Consider the following 7,641-nt stretch of genomic DNA (forward strand, 5'->3'; position numbering starts at 1 on the left):
TGGTCTCTGCTGGCCTTCTCTCCAGACCCTTGGGTTCCAACAGCTTTCTCCGGGGTGACTTCTTTCTGCATCTCCAAAGGTCTGGGCTGAGCTGCAAGTGCTGAGATGAGGTATGCCAAGCTGCTTGGGCTGTGCTACGTTGTGCTCTCTCATTTAAGCAACAGCCAATTAAATCAAATGTCCTTCATTGCAGCAGGCATGCCTCCTAGCCGACTGCAGATGTAAATCAGCAACAGATGAGGTTCATGTACCATTGGCTCATGTCCGCAGCAACAAAACTAGTACGCTTACCTGGCCAAGTTGACAAATGAATCTAACTACCACAGGTAGTATCACCTCTGTCAATAGCATCATTCTAGTTAAAGTGGCCTGCACAGATGGGGAGAGAATGGAACCCAGGATCATCATAACAACCTAATTTCAGGGTGTAAAATAGTGCTGAAATGTGTAGGAAACAAATGCTATAGCTAATTTTTATTGAGCATTTACTGTCTGTCACATATTGTAATAAAGGTTTAATATACATTATTTAATCCTCACAATAACTTTGTATAGCCCTATTTTATTCATAAGGAAACTAGAGCTTCTTTATGTAGATATTACACAGCTAGTCAATGGGAGAGCTAGGATAAGGACCCAGGAAGGCTGATTCCAGAGTTCTTGTATTAACCAATACATTCAATACAGGCCCTGCTGAGAGGAGAAAATGCAGGAGCTTTCTGGCTCTCAAAAAATTAAGAGCTATTAAAGGACCAACTCCTAGGTCACTGGTGAATTGTAGCTAAATCATGATTTGATTATTTTGATTCTGTTGCTACCTTCACCAACTCACCAATTAGTTAAAATCAGCCTGTGAATTTTCATTCTTTCAACAGTATGGCACCTTAAACTAAGGAAGTATATGCACTTGAAAATTTCAATGCAAATGTTCATAGTCTTTTTAAAAAAAATGTCTAAATCAGAAGCCATCTCTATTATGCTTCCACTACAACACCACTTAAGCTACTGCTTCGAATGTCTAGCAGTCATTTATGTCATTTATTTATGTCATTATTGACATAAATAAAATTGAGCTAGACATTCAAAATCAAAGTAAAGGACATAGTCTTCCCTCTGCTACCTTCTCCCCATTAGCCTCACAAACATGCTCAAGTCTTCCTCCTGAAAAAAAGCATCCCTGTGGTCCTTGCTTTCCAACAGTCTGTTCACATCCATATATCTTTGCCTTTCAGCTTGAAATCTGCAAATCACTGTCATTCCTTACTTTACTGCTCTATGCTACTGAAATAATACCCTTTAGCATAACCAACCCCCTCGTATAACATGACTCTAATGACCTTCTCTGAGTCTTTATTTTGCTTGCTCTCTCCATCCATTAGGGGATGTCAATCTGTGCCCTCTAAGTTCCCTCTACCTCTTCTGGCTGTTTCTCTCACTCAGCCTGGGTGAAACGCGGGCATTCCCTCACATTCTTGTCCTCAGCCCTCTCCTCTTCTTATCCTCTGTTCTTTCCCTGAGTAATCTCATTTCAGACCCAACAGTGGCTTCCATTTGGAAGAGGCCAAAAATCTATGCCTTGTAGACCTGAGTTCTCTTCCAAAGACCAGCCCTAACCCTAATTTTCCAACTCCTAGGCTAGTTATTTTTCTTCTTTCTTCTTCTACCAACACTTCAACTCAATTTTTCTAAACTATGTCCTTGCCTCTAAACTATTTTTAAATTTGTGCCTCACCAACCTGGAAATCTGAGTTATCCTTGACTTTTCCTTGGCCTTTATTCCCTACTTTTAATGGTTTGCCAAGTCCTGTTGATTCTATTTCTAGATTCATTTTGAAATCAGTCTTTGTTTTCCAGTCCTATTTCTACAACAGTAATTGAGAACATCTGTCCCCAATTATCAGGCATGTTCATGTGTCAAGCATTGGGCTCCCAAGAAAAAGTTGGGCTAGGCTTCATACCTGCACCAAGCGCCCTCAAGTTCAATGGAGGAGGCAGAAGGAAACAAGTTACTAGTGTGATAAATAATATGATAGAAAGAAGTATGCACAGTGTGTGCTGGGAATGTAGAGCTGGGAGAACAGTATGCTGTTGGCACAGGGGATGAAATTAGATGATCAGAAGCACTGGAGGAATGGAGATGTTTGCCTGTACACAGCAGATTACCCCTTCCTGGGCACCAAATGAACAAGTACACAAGCAATATTTTAGTTAACCTGTTTCACCACCCACTCAGAATTTTTTTTGCTTCTTTTTTTTTTTTTTGACAGTGTTTATTATTCTATGTATGATCTGCCTCTCCCTCCTGGCAGGGATAATTTGAGCATTTATGAGTCTGTTTGTTCTGTGCTCTGACCAAAGTGAAATTTAGAGGTGCTCTGTGATTTCTTATCACTGAGAGTAAAGGACAGGAAATTTCATCATAAAGAACCACTCAAAAATGTCATTATGGATCTCACTAAAAACCAGAAGTGAAAGAAATGTATAACAACATTGAAAATGTTTTTAGTGCTACTGTTCATTTTAAACACTTAAAAAACTTAATTTGCTTTAAGTGGTGGAAGAGAAGTTTATTAGTTGAAATTTTCATTCTTAATCCAAATATTATTGTGTTTGGGTCTTTAAGTTATGAACATTATTACTGCATGTCAGAATGGTCAAATATTGGCAGTTTTATATGGTTCAACCTAAGACATCTATAATTTTTTTTTAAGCCCCAACTTTTTGGACTAGTAGAATTGAGAATGGGTGTTATGGCTCATAAGGTAATCAGGAAGAGGTCATCTTTGTGGCTCAGGCATCAACAGTCTTTATTTCTTACCTCATTCATTTCATTTTCTTATTCCAGTAGGGATTCTTGAATGTTTAATACATTTCTTTGGCTAAAAGATCCTCCCCAGAGAATGGATATCTTTTTGTCTATCATCGCCCTCCCATCTCTCTCCCAAGCCTCCCTTCCACTCTCCTCCCCCCTTCTCTCTTTCCTTCATCATTCTTTTTTCTTTCTCTCTTTCCTTCTCTCTCTTTCTTTCCCAAAGGAACATTTAGAAGCTCTCACCTGAGTAATTCATATATTTGGAGCTCCCCGAGACAGCCATGGATATTAGAGGTGGGAAGAATCAATTCTTTGTTTTTAAAGACAAGGCATCTAAGAAGCAGGGATGTTAACATACCTAAGACTATACAAGCAACTACTGGTAGTGTTGGGATGAGAGCCCTTTCTGTTTACAGAGGCTAAGGGTATATTTTATATTCCTGATTTGAGAGACAGAGAGGCGAATTAGGAGAATTTATGACAGTATTAAAGAATTATCATATCTATAGGTAACCATCACCTTCCTGATTTCCCTTAGTCCATCTGCCTCTGCCTGCCTGACTAGGGCTCCTTCTTACTTAGAACTCACCCAGGCTTGCTGCCTTCCAGTTGTCTCCAGATCATCTGATGAGCCTCCTTGGGCAGGAGGAGTAGACAAATAGGGCTCCAAGAACTGGGGGAGACTTGATTTTAGATTCCAAGAAATGGAAACTACAAAAGCATTTCTTAAAAAATTATGTTCCTAATGTAAAATATTCAGTTACTTTGGAATGTTTACTACTCCTCTAAAGTCAGAGATATAAGATTGAATGGAATAGACATTTCAGCTATTTTTCTGTTCATCTAACCTTTGGAAGGGGTCCTCAATGAAATGCATTTTGGGGAAAACTTTCAGATTACCAACTGCATTTAAGTGTGAATTTTATTTGTTTATTAATATAATGAAGCTTTCAGTTTTTTTGGTTTCCCCAAAGTGTAATTCCAAGTGGAAGGTATAATTTCTTACCCTAATACTGAGTTTCAAAGTCTCTCTGAAGCCTAAATGACTGTTATTTAAAAGTTGTTTTATTTAATTAAGAACAGAAAATTACTTTGAAAATAAAATTCTAAAATTATTTTTCTACTTTCAGGGTGAGTATTTTTTAAATTTTCATTTAAGAAAACTCAGCAGTCAAAAATACCTCCCTATTATTTTGTAGAACATATAGAAAGAACATGGAACTACGAAATGTAGTTTGTGGAGGAAAATCTTCTTGGTGCACTGATAAAGTACTAACAATTCTATTTGAACATTTTAAAGTCTGTTGTGTCATGCTCTGGACAAGCTTTTAAGTTATAAAAAAAAGTTGGCTAATTGACCTATTTCAAACTCTTCTCTCTCAGTCCCTAGCCTGAAGACCAGAGCACTCCTCTGCAGAGCTCTACTTTTATGAGGTGTTAAATCAGCATTGCCAAATGTGATTTGGTGGAGCTCTCTGCAACCTCACTGTGGAGTGAAGCAGGCTAGTAGAGCATTTTGTGTGTCTTTAATAGCATATGATTAACCCTTCTTATAAGGAAATGTGTGGAATGTCTTGGATTGTGTAGAAATCTTTACGAATAGAACACGTTTGTGTTTATATAGGACTAAGGCCAGGAAACTGTCTTTGTATCCATTTATATATTTGTTCTGCAGACTTAAAAATGTTGGCAGGAGAGGCTGCACACACAGCCTTTAAGCAGGGATGCATTCCTGATATACTGATGAAGAAAATCGGGCAAACGAACTTGGGTTTCCCAGATTTTGGGGGGGAGGAGAAGATTCTGCTTCCAGAATGTAATCCTCTCTTTCTCCCATATAGTGCTTCCCGGGTCGCAGAGCGCATTATTTCATTCATTGAGTTCCATGGTCTTCGCACCCCCTCTGAGAGCTGAGTCGGGTAGGCAGCATCCCCAATTCATAAATTTATAGGAAACCAGCACCCAAGAGAACTTGCTTGGAAGTGTAGCAGAAGTGGTCTCCACGTCCAACGGCCTTTTCAGTACTTTCACCACAGGCTCTTCACAGTGTGGTCACAGGAAGTTTAAAGAGCTACAGTTTTAAAATACTTTGTCCTGCAGCATTTTATTACTCAGACCCTAGACTGAGTTGGTGCTTCATTTTTCAAAAATTGGGAATTAAAAAATGAAATTAGTAATCTGCTTGAAAAATCTAGCCTAAGAACAATATGGAAATGCATAGTAGGAGCAAAAAGGGAATTTAGGCATTTAACCCTTCTAAAGTAGATAAGGATAGAAGAGAAGAAGAGCTGAAATAAATCTTCTAATGATTCCCAAGTGACTTTTTTAAAAGGGTTTGGATTTTAAATACTTTGGAGCCTCATTATAGCATTGCTTTGAGGTTTATGCTTTAGAATTACCTTATTGGTGAAATCTTGGCCCTCTCTGAATGAAGTCCCAATTTCTGTAATGTAATAAAGAGTGTGATAGTAATGAAGTATTAAGGCTATGCCCAATTTCTCTATAGAATGGCAATTTCTTCCCTTTTCCAGGAAGGTAGTGTTTGCCAGATAAATAGGAAAGATTATTATCATTCTTATTGTCATGAGTATCTGTGTATGTCTTGCTCGCCCAAATTAGATTGTAAATACTTTAAAATGGGAACAATTTAATTACTATATATTATATTATTTGTACAATGAATATGGTTGAATTAAATTACTTGTCTGAAATTTCCCAAGTACCTCCCAGACAAATACTTCTCAAGTATTCACTATCTCTGTCCAATTGATCTTTTGTATGATTTTTAAATAATGAGGTTTTTTTGATCAATTCATTTTTTTAAAAATTCAATTTTGTTAAGATATTCATATACCATAAAACCAACTGAAGTAGACAGTCACTGTCTCGCAGTATCATCTCATAGTTGTGCATACAACCCCATGATCAATTTTAGAACATTTTCAAATAATGGGTTCTTATAATGTTTCCAAGTCCTTCTTCCCTACATAAAGAATCCATCAACTTAAGAAAAATAGGTTTTTACCTTAAATCCCATGGCTAGAAAATATTATGTATATGCTTATGCTGGATGGTAATAAATATATTACTATTTATTAGCATGAAGGCCAATATTGTACCATTTAATGATTTAATGCTGTACTTGGCTCAAATTCCAGGGCTGACTCATCTTAGTTGTGTCGTGTCAGGCAAGTTACTATAATAGTCTAAGCCCCAGTATCCTCATCTGTGAAATAATGAGGATAGCCCAGGAAATGCATTCTGGTACTTGGTAAATTCTCATATATTAGGTGCTATTAAGATTATTTTTAATTATGGATATTCAGTGATGGATTTATAAAAGCTTACCCCAATAAAACACTTTTCAGATAAATGCTATCCTTAAGTGGCCATTGAACTCCTTTAACCACTTTTTCCCCACTCTGAGTAAAGATATTGTAGATTTTATGCTTCAAGATAAAAAAAAATAGATACTTTAAAAGTTAGGAAAATGAACTTATATAACCAATTCACATTTTTGCTTTTGGTTTTCATCATAAGCCTGGATATAAGATCCTGTTCAAAGTTACTTTTTGGGCAGGAGGAAATTGGTTCCTTGGCTGGTCAGTCCACTAGTATTTTATTATTCCGCTGTTTTCAAAGTTGGAGAAATGCATCCTGTCTCATCCTGAAAACACTACAGAAATGTTTACTGCTCTAAGGTGCTAAGTTGTGTTTTAGGACTCCTAGGGCTCCTTTAGCTCTCAGATGTTTACCAACATTTTAGAGGCAAGTGCTTCCTTTTTATACAAAGTCACTAGTAATATGGTTGAGAGGTTTCTTTTATTTGAGTGGTTTCTGACAACTGCAGCAAAGAGAAGGAAAAGAAAAGCCACCCAGATTTGAGAGATCAAACATGAGACACTATATAGAAGTGATTCCTAACTTTACTTGATTATAAGGGCTTGTTAAAAATACAATTAGCAGCCCATGTAACAAAAACGGAGAAACAGAATACAATAAAACAAGAAAATGTTTAAAAATGTTTCCCTTTCTTCCTTCCTTCCTTCCTTCTATCCTTCCTTCCTTCTCTCTGTCTTTCCTTTAAAAAAAAAAAATACAATTAGCCCCTTCCCCGAAGATTCTGAGCCAGTAGATGATCTGGGGAGGGATCCCAAGTCTGTGATTTTAACAAATACCTCAGATCATTCTTCTGATCCGGCCAATTTGGGAAACACTGCATCTGGAAGCCTCTGAGAGTAAAAGAACAGTCTCAAGGAAACACTCTACTTTTATATCCTCCTCACACCCTCCCCCCCCCATTTTGGAAATAATATCAAAGACAAACAGCAAGTAAAATAACTCAGAATATCCTTTCTCAGGAATAATTGCTTTTAATCATGGCAAATGGAGGCTCTGGAACTAGACATCCCCATTAGTAGTGTGACCTTGGGCAAGTTCTTTAATTTCTTAATGTTGTAATTTCCTTATTTGTAAATTACCTTGATAAATTACCCCCTGAGGCCACTTTGAAGGTTAAATGAGTCAATACACATAAAAGTCTTAGAATAATCCCTGAAACTCATAGAGAGTACTCAACGAATGTTAGCTATCTTTATAGATAATTAAAAATAAATAGCAGTAGCATTCTTACCACTGCCATTGCTACTACACTGTGGCAGATTGTATTTTCTAAAGATGCAGCAGTACCGCCCTCCCATGTGTTCTTCCACAATGTGACCTTGCCTCTCCCCACATCAGGAGGTGGGATTTAATTCCTCTCCTCTTGAACACAGGTAGGCTCGCTACCCACCGAACTCATAGAGTACAGTGGGATGACAATGTGGGAT

At 37.4% G+C, this 7,641-nt stretch overlaps 1 protein-coding gene across 4 annotated transcripts in view; it reads left to right on the forward strand.

Moving 5' to 3' along the window:
• The window catches only part of XKR9 (XK related 9), a 512,237-nt gene that overhangs the window by 296,772 nt on the left and 207,824 nt on the right, over positions 1 to 7,641 (forward strand). The window lies entirely within an intron of this gene.

Source organism: Tamandua tetradactyla, chromosome 6 (assembly GCF_023851605.1).
Source record: "Tamandua tetradactyla isolate mTamTet1 chromosome 6, mTamTet1.pri, whole genome shotgun sequence".
Taxonomy (NCBI): Eukaryota; Metazoa; Chordata; class Mammalia; order Pilosa; family Myrmecophagidae; genus Tamandua; species Tamandua tetradactyla.